We start from the raw sequence: 20,835 nt of genomic DNA, 5'->3' as shown, positions 1-20,835 counted from the left end.
GCCATCACCTCTCTGGTGTACCCACTGATGTATTTTAAACTTGACGCATGACTTTCTTTGTTCGGTAAAACCATAAAACTTCATGAAACTGCTCCCACGTTGGGACATGGGATTTGGAGGTAACCTAAATCTGTGTTCCCATGGCCACCCAAAATGGCGCCAGAATAAACAACCTCCTGCTTCCTTTAAAGTAAGAATGTGCTTTTTACATACACAGAACTACAAAGGAGTTCTATTACAAAGTACCTGTGTGGCTTTAGGCAAATCCTTTCACAAACTCAAGTCCAAGTCTCTGGGCCTCTCAGAAAGCTAAATAGAGGACCACAGATATGAAGTCTGGTGGGCGAGTAGATGCTCCGCTATTGGCTTGTCTCCCACGCACATAATTGTTCAATACTCGTCTTCCAGAGAGAAGCCGCAAAGTGCTGTGTCATCACTTGACTGTTTGATCTGCATAAGTGCTACTCAGAGAAAAGCTGAGCTCGTCTCTGTGGAAGGAGTGAGGCCGGGTAGGCTAGCAGGAAGAGGCTCTCCCGGGCTCTCTGTTGAATTAATAAGCTGGATAATTTTCAATTGAGAGAAAACATCTGGGTCTTGGAGAGTAAGCAGCTTGCTAACTCAAGAGGAGAGCATCCAAGTGAGAACAAGTAAGCACAGAGCCAAACTGAAGTTCTGTAGGGTGCTCCCCGTCAGATGTCGATAGCTTGGAGTCTGCCGCTCTCAGGGTCACAACACACAGGAGGCCAGGGTTAAGGGTAGTCCGACATCCTGCCGTGCTACTTTGATTAAAGATTTGGGTGAAATAACCTCACAGTTATTAAATGAACTGAGCATTATGTTATGCAATAAAGGGCAAAGTCGGGATGAATATTTAAGGTAAGGGATTATTGTGCATACGAGGTTTGGATCACAGACCCTGGGGTCTTGGTCTGTTTCATCTGTTACTGAGCTGCTCTGGATGAAGGAAGAGGAAGCCTGGATTACACATAACAGAGAGGCCACGTGATGAGGAGCTGCCCAGGGTATGTGAATGCCTGGGAGCTGAGCTTCAGATGTAGCACAGAGTCTTTACGGCCTCCCCAAATGAGTCAGCTATGCTGCTGAAGATCTGTGACGGCCTTGCTGTGCACCCTGGCTGTGTGGCTAGCAGGACTGAGGGCAGTGCTGTTTAGTCAGTCTCTTACCAAGATCCTCAGTGGCCCCTCACATCTGCTGAGCCAAGTCCAAACGACAAACCTGAGTTACGGAAGCTGCTCTGAGACTGGACTGCCAGCCAGCGAGGCAGGAGGTGAGGCTAAGCTTGGAACTCTCTCAGAGGTCACAGAAGTTACGACTAATGCTTCTTGTGATTTGAATCGTACGTTGTCTCTCAAAGGCCATGTGTTGGTTGCTAATGTGAGGACCTATAGGGAGATGTTTTTAAAAAATTATATCTAATGGAAAGGAATTAGGTCATTGACCTTCAAAGGAACACATCTTGCCTCGGTTTCTGGCTACCATGAACTGAAGACCTCCTCCACCACATACATTTATTTATTTATTTATTTATTTATTTATTTATTTATTTATTTATTTATTTATTTTTGTGTATGTGTGGGTGGTGCATGCGAGGATGCAGGTATATGTGCCTGTGTGTATTCACATAGAGGCCTGTAGAGGATGTCAGGTAATTTCTTTTATCTCTGTCCACCTTACTGCCTTGAGACAGGGTCTCTCACTGAATCAAAAACATCATTTTGGCCATGTCGGGGCATTAGGTGCTTGGGATCTGCCTGCCTCTGTCCCCCAATCCAAAGTTACAGGCACAGGGCATCCATGGCCAGCCAGCCTTTTACGTGGGTGGTGTGGATTCAGACTCAGGTCTGCATGGTTGGACAGCACCGTCTTACCCCAGTCCCCCTCTTCCTCCTTTTAGGAATCATCTTGGACATTTTGCTACAGTAACAGGAAACTGACTGACACGATGCCCTTCATCTCGACTCTTCCTTCCTGCCATCCCTCAGTCACCCACTCAGCAGATCCTTTTGTCGACTTCTCTCCCTGCGTGGCCATCTGTGCCTCGAGCGTCTGTCATTTCCGTGTTTAGTCTCCAGCCCTGTTGTCCTCAAAGCCATTCTTTACATTGAAGCCTGGGTGTGATGATTCTAAGACTCAGAACTGGGCAGGAATTGTCTCTGTGCAAAGCCGTGCAATGCTCCCCTTTCCCTCGGAGGCCATACCTATCAAGCCTCCTGTATAGCCAAGGGCAGTGAAGCTGTGAATGAAGCTAAACCTGATCCAGGAAATCCAAGCTCTTCAGGCTGCTCCCGAGGTAGGACGGCCATTTTCATCCCCTTAACTGAATTAGGAAATTCCTGCAGTTTCAGTGTGGCTCGGGTCTGGGTGTAACCGTGAGGGCATTTGTAAAGAGAATGGGAGAGGGAAGACCCATCCTGAGTGTAGGTAGTACCACCCTTTGGGCTGAAAAGAAGACTAAGTAAACATTTCCAGCATCCCCTGTTTCTGCTTCCCGACCCACCTAGATGTGAACCAGCAGCCACAGGCCCTTGCTATTATAGCCAGAGCTTCTACTCCCACTGTGGAACCCTCCCCATTGTGGTGGACTGCCTACACCCCCAACCGTGAGCCCAAATCAGCCCTTCCTCCTTTCAGTTGCTTCCTGCCCATTGATCTGCCACATCATTAAAGGTAACCAAAACACAAGCTCTCCAGGATCCTTGGGTAGCCCTCCTTGTTTTCCAGGTCATTTATGCCTCTGATTCCCCTGATCCCAGCATTCTCCATCTGCACTGAGCCCCTTATCTCTGGGACACAGCCCGTTCTTTCTCATTCCCCATCCCCTCTGCACAGGCTGGTCCTTCTGTAAGAGTAGCCTTTTCCCTGCTTACCTTCCCTGCCACTTGGCTCAATTTCTATCCATCTTCCTAGTCTCGGCCTAAAGGTCACCCCCTCCACAGAGTCCTCCTTAACCTCCAAAGCCAGTAGGTGGCTTGCAGTATGACACTTAGAATCCCTTGTGCTTTCTGTGCCCTCCTAGAAGGCAGAGAGCGTGTTTTGCATTTACTTTATAGAGCTCTGATTCCCAAGGACAGATAGCACAGTGCTGGAGGCCTCTCTACAGTTTGTTGACCAAGCTGAATAATTGAAATAGCCAGCCCAGGCTGTGTGGCTGAGATATACTCTGGTATAACTCACTCCCCAGGCAGCTCCTCGAGGAGCTTCAGAAGGACCAAGGATGGGAAGAAAAGAGAGAGAAAGAGAGATCAAGGAAACCGCTGCCTGCTGCCTCGCTCCTACTTTTCCTTCTTGCCCTAGGCACTGTGGGAACCATTGTTCAGTTCACTCTGAGTCTGACTGGAATGCCTGCCTCAGTTCTCCATCATGCAGCCTTTAGGAGATATTCTTCTTGCTAGCTTCTCACACACTTTTCACAGAAATTTATGGCCAGTGAGAAAGCCTGGGGGAGATTGGGGTTGGGGGCGTGTCACCCTGTCTGCAGACAGAGAATGCAGGCAGTGTGGGATGAGGCATCCCTGAGTCATATCTGGAAAGCCAGTGTCCTTCAGCTTTTCATCCCAGTAAGCATTTTTCAGGTCTGTTTGGTTTTGGCACCTATCAGCAAGGCTATTTTAAAGCTAAATCTGAAAATAAATGGAGTGGGGCTATGGCAGAGGAAGGCTGATTTGGCAAGCATTGCAACTGGGAAGGAGCTTATAGGAAGCTGAGACTGGAGACAAAAGATCCAGGCGTGTGTGTGTGTGTGTGTGTGTGTGTGTGTGTGTGTGTGTATGTGTGTGTGTATGTGTGTGTGTATGTGTGTGTATGTATGTGTGTGTGTGCATCTGTGTGTATCTATATGTGTGTCTGTGTAGCTATGTGTGAATGTGTATATGTTATTTATGTGTGTGTCTATGTGTGTCAGTGTGCATCTGTGTCTGTATATGTATGTGTCTCTGTGTGTATGTATGTGCGCATCTGTGTCTGTGTGTCTATGTGTGTATCTGTGTGTCTATGCATGTGTCTGTGTGTGTCCATGTGTGTATCTGTGTCTGTGTGTGTATGTGTCTCTCTCTCTGTGTGTGTGTGTGTGTGTGTGTGTGTGTGTGTTTCTCTCTCTGTGTGTAGGGTACACCCACACCATCAGGCCTCCTCACCAGCTGGAAAAGATTCACCGGATAGGCCATCTGGAGAGGCAAGGCCTTGATCAGGAGGACCTCTCACTTGTCTGGCAATGCTGTCTAGTCCACCTAGAGTCCTTCTGTTATTCCTAGAACCTGGAGGAAAATGGCTGCATGGAGAGAGGCACTCGATACTCATGCTCACAGGCTACCTAGTACTTGTCCTTGCCAGGGCCCCAGCTGTGCCTGCAAAGCCACAAGGCATCCCCCTACCTTCGGTGTCTTCATGTTGACCCAAGTGGCCAGTGTGAGCTCCTGATAGTCTTTACCCTCAGCTGCATTCTTCTCCGCATTCCTGGCTCTGGTTCACCCTGGAAGCTGACCTCAGACCCTTCAGAGTTCATGCATGTTACTTCTCATCTAGGGTTGGCTTTTGTTCCTCTTCTCAGAGATTATCTACACTTGTATCCTAGATGCCATGTTTTAGGGTGCTGGAATTCTTCCTGAAAGAGGAACATCTGTGCCAGCTCCCTGGGCTCAGGACCCACTTTTGGAGTTCACTTGCTGGGTGCTGGATGCCCATGACGGGTGAGTTGCTGGCTCTTCCTCAGTCTTCATGATTCTTCTGTAAAATGGGAATCCTAACAACGCAGGCTTGACGAGGAGACTTCACTGCACTCATTTACAGGATACAGGAGTCAATTGCTTAACCTAGAATCACGGAAGGAGGAGGAGGAGGAGGAGGAGGAGGGGGAGGAGGAGGAGGAGGAAGAGGAGGAGGAGGAGGAGAAGTAAAAGCTGGGGAGAGGCTTAGTCAATGAAGTGCTTACCTTGCAATTTGAGGACATGAACTGGATCCCCAGAAATCATGTTAAAAAAATTGCTGAGTATGGTAGCATATGTAGGTAATCTCAGAGCAGGAGAGGTGGAGGCATATAGGTTCCCCAGGCTCACTGGTCAACCAGTCTGGCCTATTTGATGAGTTCTGGGCCATTCATTGAGAGACCCACTCTCAGAAAGAAAGAGAAAGGAAGGAAGGGAGGGAGGGAGGGAGGGAGGGAGGGAGGGAGGGAGGGAGGGAGGGAGGGAGGGAAAAGGAGAAGTCAATGAAGGAAGGAAGGGAAAAGGAGAAGGCAATGGCTAAGAATGCTGCTCCCTCTAACCACATGCACACATAAGCATCCCGGCAATGCCTGTACATGCAAATAAAATAAAACAAGAACACAAGAACGATTCCTCCAGACTGGACTGCTCTTGGTGAGTTAGAAATGGATACTTGGCAGTCCTACCCCACAAATCCAATGTAGAAACAGTTACAATAGTATCTGTTTCCCTGCTCTGGATAACTAGAATCAGAAGCAGGGGGCCTATGACCCGAGGATGGGTGGGGCCTAAGGGATGAGAAGTGTTGATTGGGCAGAGGTTGTAAGTAGAGATCTAGAGGGCAGCGGTCCAAGAGGCAGGTCTGTGACCTCCCCCCAAAACCCAGACCAATACAGATTACAAAGGGACCCACCCAGTACCCCAGGACTGCAGATCTCTAGGAGGTCCAGGACCACTCTGTACCTGACAAAATCCTGGGCAGCAGGTCCTGGCAAACTCTGAGGAGGCAGAGGAACATTTTCAATGGCACCTGCCAGGACAACGCAGGACCAGGAGTTGTTCTTTCCCCCTTCAGTTGAACTAAAGTTCAAGTTGGCTCTGGGGTGGCAAACACACGGCCTGTAAGTCTGTGCCCCTTTCTGGGAGTCCTCCCTTCCCTTGACCTCCAAACTCAGCAACCATGGAAACGCTATGACCTTCTTCCATCGGTCCCCAGGGAAGACCAGTTCACTTACCTCAGGGAGGCACAATCATTAGTGTCATCTCATTAAACTGCAAACTGCTGCTGACTCAGACTGGAGCTTGGAAAGGGCATCTGCCTCCTGGCTGCTGAATGGTTTCTCCAGAGGCTTCATGAGGTGGGATGAAAATGCGTAGACGGATGGCAGAGATCATGTGCGCCTGCCGGCCACTGGGCTATGACAATTGCAGCGCCAAATGAGGCTGTCCTTGGGGATAGAGGGCTGCCCCTGCGCACGTAGATACTAAGTACAGGGGCTTCAGCAGGAGAAGTTACTTCTCTGACACCCTCAAAGTCTGAACCTGCATGGAATTCCAAGTGTTGGAGACCCAGCTCTCTCTCTTGGTGCTTCACTACACCCAGGTCAAATCCCCTCACCTGTGGTCAGGGAGACAGATTGCCACCACATCTGTAGTCCAGTCAGCCGGAGGAAGAATGGAAAGAACAGAGTTTCTGAAGGCTGCCTTCCACATGTGACTGCCATTCCCTTAGCCAGTGCAGGGCCTATCTAGGGCAACCATATGCCTAAGTAAAATTCAGGTACCCTTTAAAGCAGAAAACAGATGTAGGAACAAATGCATAGTCCCTAGCACCAAGTCGGGGACAGAGCCCTGCTGTAGGAACTCAGCATGAAGGTAAAGTACCACCAAGCACGATATATTATATATTAGGATACAATATAAAATCACTGTTCATCAAGGAACTTACAATAAGGACCATGGTGCTGGAATAAAGGTAAAAGTATACCCCCCTTCCCTTACTGGGCTACAGTAGGGATGGGTGATCTTCAAATGTAATGGTTACTATACATGAAATTTGTTTGTTCATTATGTCCCTGCTATGTGCCTGCCAATACACCTATTCTAGGGCCAGCATGGTAGAAAACACAGCCTTTTAGATATGGAGGGAGACACCTGTACAGCCCACCACGAGGATGAAATGGTACCCGGAACACACTGAGCCTGTCACCCTCAACAAGTCCAAGAGCTACCTAATGCTTTGAAGCCAAGAGAGGCTCTAGAACCCTGGTCTGCTGTGAAATAGGAGCAGATCCTAGCAATGAAGAGTCAGATTGGAAAAGGATTCTTTAAAGAATACAGAAATGAGATCTGTCTTGCGCACAAGGCTATGTTCTAAGCCTCCCCCTGAAATATATATTCCTCTAGAAAAGCATGGATCCAGGAGACAGAATGCAGGAGGACGCCCAGGAGCAGGATGTGGGTTTGGAAACGGCAGCCTGAGCATTCTAGAGCTTGGAATTACTCCTGCCTGCTGAGAATGTATGCTATTGGTGGTGAAGTCAACGCTATAGCTGCCCTAGGATCTTAGCCTTCAGCCTCCAGAAAGCGTGCTCTGAGTCTAATTTTTTATGTCCGTGGTCAACAACTGAAGTCACCCTTGCTTTTTAAATCCCATTTTCTTTTATTTGGACTTTGATACTGTTTATCCCCCTAAACTGTGAGTAAATGCCTTTCAGACTACGAAGAGTCATAGAAAGATCAAGTGCTATGCATTCCTTTCCTCAGAGCTATGCTGACACAGTAAGTTTGGCAGGAACTACCTCGGACAGAACAGTCTTAGTCCATGCCAGGAATTGTACTGGGCATCGTACATATACAAACCCACCACCAGGTAAGCATGGTCTTATTCATTTTATACCTACAAAACTGAAGTCCAGAGAGGTCAAGGACAAACACCTATAGCCATATATTGCAAACATTGGCTAGTTTGCAACAGAACCCTGACTGGAACTCAAACCCAGATAACTCTTCCCCATCTTCCACAAGCCTAGGTAGTTATACTTAGACAGTCCAGATGCTTTTCTTCCATAGGCTAAGCGTCTCCTATCCTACTTAATTCTATTCTTTTTTCCTCTATGGTAGGGACTTCTTATAAACACCATACAATTCAAAAAATATATCAAGCTATATTCTTGGTGTACTCAAATAGGTCCAGTGAGTTTATGAGTTTATCCCAAGTGAGTATATAAATCTCAAAATTCTTCTAGTACTGGAGGCTTAGAACAGTTATGGTCAATTATGGCATAAAACTCTAGGCGGTGTGTGAGTCCCTTAAACAGGGTAAAGACTCACACCTGTCAATGTAAATTTCTAAGCCTTGTGATTTAAAAAAAGTGACTAATAGCTCCTGAAAGGTTTAAAGTGATTGTGTAACGGAGTTACACAAAGATAGCAGGGACGGTGGCAGGCAACATAAAACTTGTCCCTCCATCTCTGTTCACCTACTTAGCAATTAGATTATTATGTTCAAGACCAACTCTGTGTGAATGTGTGAGCACTGTGTGTATGCATGTGTATGTATGTGTGTGCATGTGTGTACATGTGTATGTATGTATGTATGTACATGCGTGCGCATGTGTGTATGTGCGTGTATGTATGTATGTGCATGTGCATGCATGTGTATGTATGTACACATGTGTGCATGTGTGTGCATGTGTCCATGTATCATTTGTGTGTGTTGGTATGCCACACACACACAAGGGAGAATTATTACAAATATTTGTTACACATGACTAATCTTGGCTCCTTGGCTTAGTTGCACCAACTTTAAGTTGTTCTTTTTTTTTTGTTGTTTAATCATAAGAAAAACATCAGAAAAATCCCAGTAGCATTCAACATTCCTGACCAATTCCTCAGAGCAAGGCAAGCCTAGACACCATCACAAGCTATGGGAGCCTAAGGAGGTCTACGGAGTAAATGTGGTGTCCTGGTCAGATCCTGGAGCAGAAAAGGGGAGAGAGTTCAGAATTAAGGAGACCTAAGTAAAGTAAGAGCCTGAGCAAACAATAATGGCTTCCTTTAATCACGCACTAGTTTCAGCTGGTTAATTATGTCACCTTTTATCAAGGCTGCAGAACTGAAGCCAAGGAGATCACAGTGAGATCCAGGATGTGCCCAAGCCTAAGGCAGTCCTGGCTCTGCTCTGGCATTACCTCGGCCCTCAGGCCGCCATCTCTACAAGCAAGGCCTGTGCCCTCTGACTACGCATCCTCGGTTCTTGATCACACTGGGCTCCTACAGTAGCAAACCATCTCAAGCCGCTTGTTTTAAGCCATTTGATCTCTCCCTCACCACCTGCCGAATGGCCATTTATTTTGTTTGGTACCCATTGAAACAATCCTCATTACCCCATCAAAGAAATCGGGTGGCAGAGGAATGCCCTTAGTGGGAGCGTGCTCTCTGCAGCAAGTTTCCCTGCCTGGCCCCTTACAGACATTCGGGTAAAACCTCCTTGGGCCCAACAGTCGCTCAAAGCATGACTATTCCTCAGGGATTACAGTGCTCTGTGCTGAGAGGCAGCTGGGCGTGACAATCGGTGACTACTTTCCATGCTTGTGGGACTCTTCTCTTCACAAGATGGCGGCTACAGAAACCCAGAAGTGCCATCTTTGGGGGAAGCAAGGATTGCCTTTGTGTAAACTCCCTCAGTCCTGCTTGGTTCTCCAGAGCAAGACAATAACCACAGTTACTCCAGGCCTTTTTGTACTTCTTTCCTGCGTTCTCCACCTGATGCAGATCTGAGCAGCACTTCAGGGAGGAAAAGTCCGCTTTATGAGATAATTGTGGAACGCCAGGCTTTATGTGTATGTGATGGTTGTATGCCAAGAAGTCGTAAACAATCAAGTCTTGTTAGCTTAGGTTTCGAGGCATTTGGAATCGCTGATCACTTGGATAGGGTGTGGATTTTACAGTTCATCTTCTCTCAAGCAGAGCATCCCCTAAGGGACGGTGTCATTCAATATTGTTAACAAAACGGCAGGGGCTCGGGCTGAAGATATTTCGGAGGATTAGCTTTTCCAATGTCATCTGTCATCCATGCCCTTTCGAAGCTCCCAGTTATACACGAAGAACCAGTGCGGCTCCTCCAAATCCTTTTCGAGGCTGAGAGCTGAGAGCCCCAGCCTAACCCTGGTGCGGCGCTTTTCCCAGCTGTGAGTACAGCTTGCCTTCTTAGGCAGTTTTATTTGGGTTTGCTTTCTCTATAAAGTAGGAACGTGGCCTTGCAGAAGTGCTGCAGGCGTAGACGAAGGCAGAGATAGGATACTGACTTCCAAACACAGAAACTGCCATGCCTAGGTACTGCTTCGTATGTGACGAGTGCATTATAAAGGTGTAGCCTTTCCAGGTATAGGCAAGGCCTTGAGACCCACCTCTAGCACCATGGGCAAACAAAAGGAAACACAAAAGCCAGATTACATTTTACACACTTAGGTTTACTAGCTATGTTACTGGAAGTCAACCAAACTAATTCTGAAGGGCTCATCAGCACTGACAGGTCGACTACATGCCCGTTCAATAACAATCACCTCTGAAAAGGCTGCCTTCTTTTACATGAAAATAAGCAAGATGCCACTGGTTCTGTTCTGTGAACTTGAGCCCTTAAGGCCTGGCAGAGTAAGAACTGTTTGAAACTATGCTCATTTGGGTATGGAGGCCTCTTTTGGAGCCATCCAAGGCATGAATGTCATGAATGAATACCCATGGAGCTCAGCGCTGAGAAGCATCCAAAGGCAGAGGTGTGCCTCTAAAAACAATGCAGTTCATTCTGAGGGTCCAGCTGTCGTTTTTCTGTAAAAGAAAACTAAATGGCCTAATTGGCTAGGTAGAGCTTTGGATCCACGAGGCCACCACCCTCCTGCAGGAAGTGCCTGAGGTTCCCCTGGTCACCCGCACCCTCATCTGATTTTTAATCCATGCCTACATGCATGAAGTCCTCTAGCAAGCAAGCCACCCAGAAACTTCGCCTGCTGGCCCGGTTGAGTGACATCATAGTATGGACGTGGGCAGGTTGCCGTGAAGTACATAGCACACGCGTGCGCGCACACACACACACACACACACACACACACACACACATCACCACCCTCAGAGAAGCACTGCATTAAGCATCTCCACCCTATCCTTTGGTTTCCCCAAGTACTGAGCTGTCTTATCTGGAGTCCAATAACAATTCTCATTACACAAAATGCATGCCAGTGTCTGGACCTAAAGACCTGTCCCAGGGCAGACAGCTCATAATCAGGATTACTCTGTTTTCAGCCCCCATCCGCCACCACCTATTCATCCCATTTTAAACAATTCGATGAGCAATATTGCATATATTCTCTGTGCCACTCTTTCCTCGTGGTCCAGGAGAAATGAAAGTAAGGCTGTCAGACAACCTCTGGAAATACAGAGTGGGCTGGAAATAACTGTCTCTTTAAATGAAAGAGAACATGAAAACGAATGATTCCGATCTAAGCGTGAACCGTGCTTTATCCTGGAAGACTTATTAGAAAGAGAGGGACATATATTTCTGTTGACATTGTATATTAAATGGACTTTGGAAACCCTATTTGTCTGTATTAAGTAAATATGATCGGTTTCCAGCTATATCTTCTATTTCTTCTGCTTTTTAAATCAAAGGGATTAAGACTCCTAATTAAGACACTGGAGGAAGGCCTGATCAGTTTTTACCAGTGCAAATTAGTTCAGAGGCCCAGAGCTGCTCTGTTCTGTTTGCTGGTATGGGAGCCTTGTTTGATTTAACATGATTGAGGAAATGAAATATCCGTAAGACAAAGAGCCAACATCGTGCTTCTGGAGAGTGGCTGCAGGGAAGTTGGAAACAAATGCACATCAGCGGTGATCCAAAATGCAACCCGAGGAGAAATGATATTTAGAAAGAAAGAGATGGGACTGGACTCATCCTCTGAAGTAGATTGTAGCCTCTTCTTCCTTTGTTCATTTGTTTAACGAAGATAAAATGGGATCTCAGTTGCCTAACAAGGACCAAGAAGCTTGGAATATTGTCTTTTCTTTCTTTGATGCATGTGAGGGCGGTACGTGCCTTAGCTTGTTAGTAGCCCCAACAGTTCTGTTTAGGGACAATCACCATCACCCCTATTGCAGAGTTTAAGAATCCAAGGCTCTGAATGTGTAAACTGATAGCAGGCCCCATGTAACTCTCAGTTATGGTCCCCTGTTGATTAATAGCCTTTAGCAGGGATGAGGGTCCAGAGCTCTGAGAAGGAACAGGGTAGACCTGGCTACTTTGGGGTGGTGTACAGTTTGGCTCGATCCCTGCTCACAAGACCCTGTCAGAACTGGCTGACTCTCTGTATTGGCAAGATGCACACAGCACTCTAGCATCTGGTACCCTGAGATAAGAAGCACTTCCTGGAAGGGCTGCCTTTCCCCATAGCACTAGGTTTGTCTGCAGACCACCTAGCTTCTCTCCCCTCTCTCTTGTGTGGGTATAGTCTTCACTAAATCAAACCCTTGGAGAGACACCTTGACGACTTTCGTAGTAAGCAAACTCAACTGTTTATCGTTGGTGTTAAGTATGGTCACTAAAAATGACAGTCTTTAGGTTGGAGAGATGGCTTAGTGGTTAAGAATGCTTACTGAGCAACCATGAGGAAATGTGCTCAACTCCCCAGCACCCATGGCGAATGCTGGGTATGCTACATATGCCTGTAACCCCAGCAATATAAGGGATAGGGACAGGAGGATTGATAGAGCTTGCCGGCTGCCAGCTTAGCTCTATGTTCAGTAAGAGGCCCTACCTTGAAGGAATTAGCAAAGAGTATTACAGGAAGATACCTGATGTCTTCCTTTGGTCTTTGCACTCGTGCATGGACACGTGTATCTCCATACACACATATGTGTACACAATACACACGTATACTACATACACTCATATGCTACGCCCCATATGAATAAACCACACACACACACATAGACACCACATACCACATCACATATACACACCACACCACACACACACCACATCACACATACACACCACACCACACACCACACACACACATACCACAACACACATACACACACCATAACACACCACACACACTCATACACACACCATAGCACACCACACACACACACACACACACACACACACACACAAATCCATATTAAAAATAAAAACAAAAACAAAAACAAAAACACCAAACCAGGTAGGTCTTAAGTGCTAGCCAGACAGGGTTAGCATTCTCCTGTGCAGTTGTGTGCCGTGTGTTCAAGTGATCAGGACCAGAGCTGTGTGTTCTCCCTAACTCCTCCACAGTGGATCCTGTTTTATGTTTGAGGTGCCTTGTCAGAATTCAAGGCTGAGGGGATGAACATGTATTGTTGTGATTCTGCCAGGTTACATGCTGTTTGTTGTACAGTACGAAACCAAACACCCAGTTCTTACTTCCTGAGATGTCCTTGACCAAAGAGACAAAAATGAGGCAAAGTACATAAACACACATGTTTCTAAGCAGATGAAACACAGTTTCAGAACCCCGTTCTCCATGGAAACCCACCATGGAGTAGAAATGTGTTTCCTAACTGTCCTGTGGGGAAGAGTCTGGTGGTTTCAACAGCTGTCCTTTGTTCCTGCTGAGGTCTTTGCAGCCACGTGACTTCTCTCAGTGTATCCGGTCGGGGCTTGAGGAGCTTCCAGGAGTCCCGTGCTTTAAAGGCAACCATGAAGTGTTTTCATCAGCTTTGGCAAGACACACGGGCACAGATGACTGTGGTGAAGGAATAACATGGGTTGACTCCCAGGTCCCAGGAGGTGAGGGAGGCAGAGTCTGCAGTGCGTGAATGTGATAAACACGTGGATAAGCACTAGCGGGTTCAGAGGGAAGGGAGGTGCAGGACCAGGGAAGTAGGTTTATGATGACCTAATTTAAATAATTTTGGCAGGTCAGACTTTGAGGTACTCATGTCCTTAGTTGGTTGGTCCCCTGGCCATAGGCTAGGGAGCTAGCATTGAATCCAAAAGGCCAGTAAATAAGAAGGTCGGGTGTGGGCTCTCTTTTGGTTGGTTTGCATATTGAAGACAGACTCTTAGGGTATCTGTTTGTTTTCCCTAGGGATTGGCCAGCTCTGGATGCAGTCTTGGTACCTCCGTGCTATTTTACATATCAATGTGCCACCCCTTTAATGTGTGAATAACACCCCTTCATATAGATAAACATTTTGTCTGTCCATCTCTAATTTATGAACAGTTGTATTATGTTCCCATTTTGGCTGCCGTGAGCAAGGCGGCTACAAACATTCATGTCCAATATTGATGTAGGCGTCTGCTTTTACTGTTGCTGTGTACGTGCATGTTTTCTTTACGCAGAATAATGAGGAAAATTAAAAAAAAATAAGTCAATTGAATTAATCTACTTTCCACTGTTTCAATAAAATATGTAAAGCTGGGTACTTTTTTTAAGAAAAAGAAATTTATTGAGTTCATTGAGTATTGATCTCCAATATTGAGTATTAAAGTCCAAACAGCATGGTGCAGGGACTCTTGACAAATGACATCACGGTTGGAGGGTTTGGGAGAGGAAGAGATCCCAGACAAGACAGGAAGCCGAAGAAGAGAGACCAGGCTTTCTCTTCCATACTGACTCAAGGACCAACTCAGGATAACACCAGGAGTACTGAGGATAGCACCCTCAATACCTTACTGCCTCCCACTAGGAACTACATCTTGAAAGTCTACCACCTTCCAACACCACCACAAGGAGGGCCACTCTCCGGATGCAGAAACTCTTAGGGGACACATTCAAACCACATCTATACCATAGCAGCAATAAAAATTGTTCTTAACTTTATAAGTCAAATACATTTATGAATAATAGCTTTATATTCCTTTTAAGCTTTTCTAAGAAATACTATAAACATTATGCTGCAGGTACCATTTTATAACTTCATTTTTAAATTTAATATATACCATTAACATATTTCTAATTTCATACATATTTTGTATGATATCATCTTATATGTCTGCATATTATTTACCTGAATGTATTCATGGGGTTCAGTTGCCTGGCTTTGATGGATGGAGATTGTTTCAGTCTGTGCTCAAGTGAATTTGGACACTAGCACCCATATAGTTGAGTCTTTATATAAATATCTTCTTAGTCCCTCAGTATGGATTGCCAGAGTGGAGCTTCTAAATCCAGCAATACATAAAACCTTAAGGGCTTTTTGATGTGTGTTAGCGAAGCACTGCAAAATTCTGTGCTCCGCTGAGTTCACTTTCTGGTCCACCTCAAATTTGAGGCCGGGGCTGAAGATGCTCATTGGTTAGAGACTGGGAACAATAAAGGCAATGGCTTCTTGTCTGCCTGAGAAGCCGTCTGTTCTCCCGTACAACCAGCATACAGATAGTGTTCAAGACACTGCACAGACATCATTGTACAGACACTAAGAAGTCACCAGAAGCAGAGAACACGGCTGCAATGGCTATTCTTAGTTGTCAAGCTGACCACGTGTAGAATTAAATAAACCCAAGAGGGACATCTGTGGGGACATTTTCTTAGTTAAATCATTTGAAATGGACCCACCTTTCATACAAATTTTTTTTCTTTGAGATGGGGAGCTCGGTCTTTAATCTAGCGGCAGCCTATATAAAGAACATGGAAGAAGGAACTGTGTGCATAGCCTGCTTGTCTTCAGTTCCACTGCCGAGTTCACTCCCTGGCATCAGAGCCTACTTCCTCAGGGTTTCAGCCTATGAAGACCAGCCGAGACATCCAGCCCTGCGACTGAACAACTACTGAACTTTTGGACTTTGTATCAGAAGACAATCATTGTTGGATTGGTCAAACCATAACCTCTAAGCTGTTCTAATAAATCGTGTGTGTGTGTGTGTGTGTGTGTGTGTGTGTGTGTGTGTGTGTGTGTGTGTATTTCTTGAAAAAAACCTGATTAATACAGGTTTTGGTACAGGAATTTGTTCTTACTACAACCGATACTTACTCTGGTTAAAGATTTGCCTTTCCTACTTGTAATGCTTCTGCCAAAACGACTGTCCATGGTCTTACAGAATGCTTCATCCACCAACATGGAATTCCATACCATTCCTTCTGACCAAGGAACTCACTTTATAGCTGGAGAAGTGCAACAGTGTAGCTCATGGACGGAATCCACTGGTCTTCCCATGTTCCCCACCACCCTGAAATAACTGGCTTCATAGGAAGACGGAATGGCCTTTTGAAGACATAGTTATAGCACCAATTAGGTGGTGGCAGCCTAGAGGGCTGGGGCAGCAACCTCCAGAAGGCAGCATGTGCTTTGAATCAGTGTCTAATATATGGGACAGTTTCTCCCACAGTCAGGATCCATGAGTCCGGGAATCAAAGGAAAAAGGAATAGTTCCACTCACTATCACCCTAGACCCAGTAGGAAGATTTTTTGTTTCCTGTTCCCTTGACCTTAAATTCTGCTGCTCTCTAAGTTTTGGTTCCAGAAAGGAAAATGCCAGGAGCCACGATAAACACCACACTGAACGGGAAGCTTAGACTACTCCTGGCCTCTTTTGGCTTCTGATGCCCATAAGCCAACAGGCTAATAAATTAATAACTGTGTAAGGAGTGGTGATTGACAGAGAAAATTGATTGCTTATCCACAATGGAAGTAAGAAAGATTAAGTCTGGAGTACAGGAGATCCTTAAGGGTGGCTTTGGTGCTACCATGTCCTGTGATCATAGTCAGTGGGAAACTACAGCAGTCTAATCCAGACAAAACAACAAAGGGCACACAGCCTTTTGGTATGGGTCATTCTTCCAGGAAAAGAGCCAAGATCCACTGAGGTGCTTGCTGAGGGTAGAAGACATACAGACTGGATAGTAAAGGAAGTTATAAATACCAGCTAAGGCCACGTGACAATGTGCAGAAATGAGGACTGCAATAGGCGTGAGTGTTTCTGCTGTGTTTAGTTAAGGACGTGCCTGTGGAGATATTTGTGTTCCCCTTACTAGATTCATTTATTTTCTTGTTTTCTTTTTTTTCTTCCTGTCTTTCTTCCTTCCTTTTGTTTGTCTGTTTGTTTACTTGTTTGTTTTTTTCAAGACAGGGTTTCTCTATGTAGTCCTAGCTGTCCTGGAACTCCCTCTGTAGACCAGGCTGACCTTGAACTCACAGAGATCCACCTGCCTCTGCTTTCTGAGAGCTAGGATTAAAAACATACACAACCACCACCTTTGATTTCTTTATCATGTAATGTAACATCAATTGAGAGGGTATTAGTGGCTGCCATCTTAAAGTTTTGAGATAAGAAAAGAATGTTCCTCAAGGAACATTTTCACATATTCCAAAATAAATCCTGTGTTTGGGGTGGTACGTAGGTCAGTAATTGTGACCTGGCCATTGTTTTCATTTGGAAATTGACATAAGGAGGCATGATTGTGCGACAAGTTGGCAAGGGTACACTTGTGATAGCTTTTCTTCGATGTCAACTTGACTACATCAGGAATTAACTAAAACCTAGTTGGCTGGGTGCAGCTATGAAGGACTTTTCTTAATTGAATCATTTGAAATAGGAGGGCTCACCCCACCCCTCTTACTTTCTCATACAGTGTATCCCGATTACAGTCTCTCCTCCCTCTAGTCTTCCCAGTTCCTCCTCACCTCCCCTCCCACCCTGACTCCCTCCCTTTCTGTCTCACATAGAAAAGAATAGACTTCCAAAAGATAACAAAATAAAATATAGTAAGATTAAAAGTACACACATCGAAGTTGAGCAAGGCAAGCAAACAATTGAAAAAGAGCCACAGAGAAGGCACAAGAACCAGAGACCAACTTGTTCACACACTCATAATCCCATAAAAAAACTAAACTGAAAGCTTTAATATATGATATATATGCAGAGGACCTTGTGCAGACCAGTATAGACTCTGTTCTTGCTGCTTAGTCTCTGTGAACTCATATGAACTGAGCTCAGCTGTTTAGAAGGCTTTCTCTCCTGGTGTCCGCCATCTTCTCTGCTCTTACACTCTCCCCACTTCCTCTTCCATGGGGTTTGATGAATTATAGGGGGAAGGATTTGATGGAGACATTCCATTTAGAGCTGCCTGTTCCAATCTCTCTGTCTCTGTCTCTCTGTCTCTCTCTGTCTCTGTCTCTGTCTCTGTCTGTCTCTCTCTCTCTCTCTCTCTCTCTCTGTGTGTGTGTGTGTGTGTGTGTGTGTGTGTGTAAAATGTCTAGCTATATTTGTGGGTCTTTGTGTTTGTTCCCATCTGCTGCAGGAGGAAGCTTCTCTGATGATGGCTGAGCAAGCCACTGATCTATGAGGATAGTAGAATACTATTAGGGGCCATTTTCTTACTACTTTTTTATTTTTAGACCAGTAGTATTTGGTTTTACCCCACATCTCTGTGCTATCTAATCTCTGGCTCTTGGTCACCCAGTGTTGGGCATGGGTTTGTTTCATGGGGTGAGCCTCAAGTGAAATCAGATGTTGGTTGGTCACTCCCACAAGCTTTGTGCTACTGTTGTTGCAGGCATAACAAATTGTAGGTCAAAGGTTTTGTGGCTGGATCGGTGTTTACTGTTTTGTTTGTTGTTTGTTTGCTTGTTTTTGATAGCCTGCAGAGTATGGGAAGTCCTACCTTTAATACAAAAAATTTTTTTGAGATGAGGAGATCCACCTTTAATCTAGGCCACAGCTTCTTGTGTCAGTCTATATCAAGGTCATTTTTAAAAAAGGAAGCTGTTGTTCTTTGTCTGTTTGTCCTTGCTCTCTCTGGCAAGTTCATTATGTCACATGTGTTAGAGCCTGCTTCTTCAGGAGTCTAGCTTATAGTGAAGACCAGCATCGTGAATTGAACAATTACTAAATTTTTAAACTTTCCATTAGGAGACAGCCATTGCTGGAATAGTCAGATCATAACCTTTAAGCTCCTCTAATAAATCCCATACATACATACATGTACATAAATCTCATATATATATACACAAAACATATAAATTATATAAGTGAAAAATTTGTATAAATATATAAATACATAATCTAATACATTAAATATATAAATGATAAATATATATTAAATAAACAATATATAAATATATAACTTATATTTAAGTATATGTTTCTGTTATATATTTCATTTATATATAGCATATAAATTGTTTTCTTTCTTTGATTTCTGTATCATGTAATATAATATCAATTGAGACAATATTAGTGGTTAATTAGCTTTAAAGTTTTGCGATAACAAAAAGAATATCTTCCAATATTCCAACATATTCTAAAACACAGTGTGTCTGAGATTGTGTGTGGATAGTTATATCATGTTAGGCATAATTATGGCTTGAAAAAATATATATATTCTTTCAGTTCTTTTTCTCCAGGGCACCCTGACTAATGCAATGACCATATTTGCACATTCCCTTCAGGTCCTACTCCGGCATTACTTCCTCTGACATGCATCTTCTTCCCACGTTGGCCAAAGCCCTGCAGGGAAATTTGCAAAGCATGCTTGATTCTTGTTGCTGGTACTTCATAGCACCAGAAAAATACATATCGAATATTACCGAGCCCAAGAAACCCGGAGAAGGTCTTGGTAGTACTCAGCTGCAACCAAGGAACACCACAAAGGCTGGCAGCTGCCAACAGGGACAACATAGTAGCTAGATGTGCTAGCTTCCTGCCCTCCTGGGACAGAAGTGTGCAAGGATCACAGAAGTGAGAGAATCTTAATTCACACACAATATGGTAGTTTTACCCTACCATGATAATACCTGCAGTGTACACCTTACTGTCCCCATTTTAAATGAGAAACCAAGAGCCAGAGAAACCATATTACTTGACTACATCCTCACCCCCAGAATATACCAGAGTTGGCAACTAACACCAGAGCTGATGCTGGCAAGGAACTTCCTTTCCCCTAAGGCCACGCTTCATTTATTCCAGGAAGCTGAGAAGCAAATCTTATCATGTGTGGTCTAAGCAAACTTATAAGACCATCTGTATGGCTGTGTGACCATCAAGGTCCTGACATTGACTGTGTCCCATATTGCTGTGGTGACACCAGACTAGAGATGTCCTCATTAATCTAGAAAGGCCTTGCTCCTGGAGGCCAGATTTTGACTATGCTTCTATCACAGGGACACCCAAGTCCCAATGGTATCAACAATCCTCAGGCTGCCAGCCTCCCCATAGGCAATCAGAAAGTGAGTGGCTTCCAGCTAATGCTCAGACTCATGTTTCCTTCTTGCAAATTTGTTGCTCTCTTGGGCCCTGTGGAGACATTTAAACAATAGAAGGAGATTAACTGTCAGGGAAGGGAAGCTGTGGACATCACCACCATAGTGTTGCCTGTCTCCATTTCTAACATGCTATTGACAAAGCTCAATGCAGGGCTACCAAGTAGACCAGAAACAACTATCTCTCTCACTTCAGGAGTATCTTGTAGAAGTCACTCCCAAGAACTTCACGTGCACACACGCACGCGCGCATGCACACACACACACACACACACACACACACACACACACACACACACACACACACTCATGGTGAGTGAGTCCGAGCTCTGCTGAACCAGGTCAAGCAAGCTGCTTTACTGTCCCGGGAGGACCTTCCTCCTCTAACAGAGATAAATGGCTCCTGTCTAAAAGCAGAAGAAACTTGACTGGACGCTGTCAGCCTGAGACCCATGACCCTCCAGAGAATTAGGAGCCTGTCAGGCTTTCTTTTTGAATCGTAGGGTCTCAAGTCCATAAGAACTCTTTTTTTAATTTTAGTCAAAGTAAGACCACAGTGTGGATGCTTCAGGGGAACAAAATACTCACGGGAGGAAATAGAGGGACAAAGTGTGGAGCAGAGACTGAAGGAAAGGCCATCCAGAGACTGCTCTACCTGGGGATCCATCCCATATGCAGCCACCAAACCTAGTCACTATTACTGATGACAAGAAGTGCTTGCTGACAGGAATCTGAAACAGCTGTCTCCTGAGAGGCTCTGCCAGAACCTGACAAATACAGAGGTGGATGCTTGCAGCCAACCATCAGACTGAGCAAGGGGACCCAGTGAAGGAGTTAGAGAAAGGACTTAAGGAGCAGAAGGGGTTTGCAACCCCAT

General features: G+C 45.2%; 1 long non-coding RNA gene across 11 annotated transcripts in view; it reads left to right on the top strand.

The window, feature by feature from the left end:
* The window catches only part of LOC148005330 (uncharacterized), a 48,976-nt gene extending 34,796 nt beyond the window's left edge, over positions 1–14,180 (top strand). For 2 of the 11 annotated variants that reach the window (XR_015622465.1, XR_015622469.1), the window contains exons 3-7: positions 1,916–2,311; positions 4,592–4,706; positions 7,128–7,593; positions 8,566–8,748; positions 8,830–11,760. This is a non-coding gene — a long non-coding RNA (uncharacterized LOC148005330). Of the gene's footprint in view, positions 1–449; positions 648–1,915; positions 2,312–2,522; positions 2,689–4,591; positions 4,707–7,127; positions 7,594–8,565; positions 8,749–8,829; positions 11,761–13,372; positions 13,546–13,846 lie in introns of those variants that run through there. The other 9 variants (XR_015622468.1, XR_015622473.1, XR_015622472.1 and 6 more) reach the window with 8 other exon arrangements.
* The last annotated feature ends 6,655 nt before the right edge of the window (positions 14,181–20,835 follow it).

Source organism: Rattus norvegicus, chromosome 6, assembly GCF_021556685.1.
Source record: "Rattus norvegicus strain SHRSP/BbbUtx chromosome 6, alternate assembly SHRSP_T2T, whole genome shotgun sequence".
In the NCBI taxonomy this organism is placed as follows: Eukaryota; Metazoa; Chordata; class Mammalia; order Rodentia; family Muridae; genus Rattus; species Rattus norvegicus.
The sequence above is the reverse complement of the archived record's forward strand: the minus strand, read 5'-3'. Positions and strand labels throughout refer to the sequence as shown.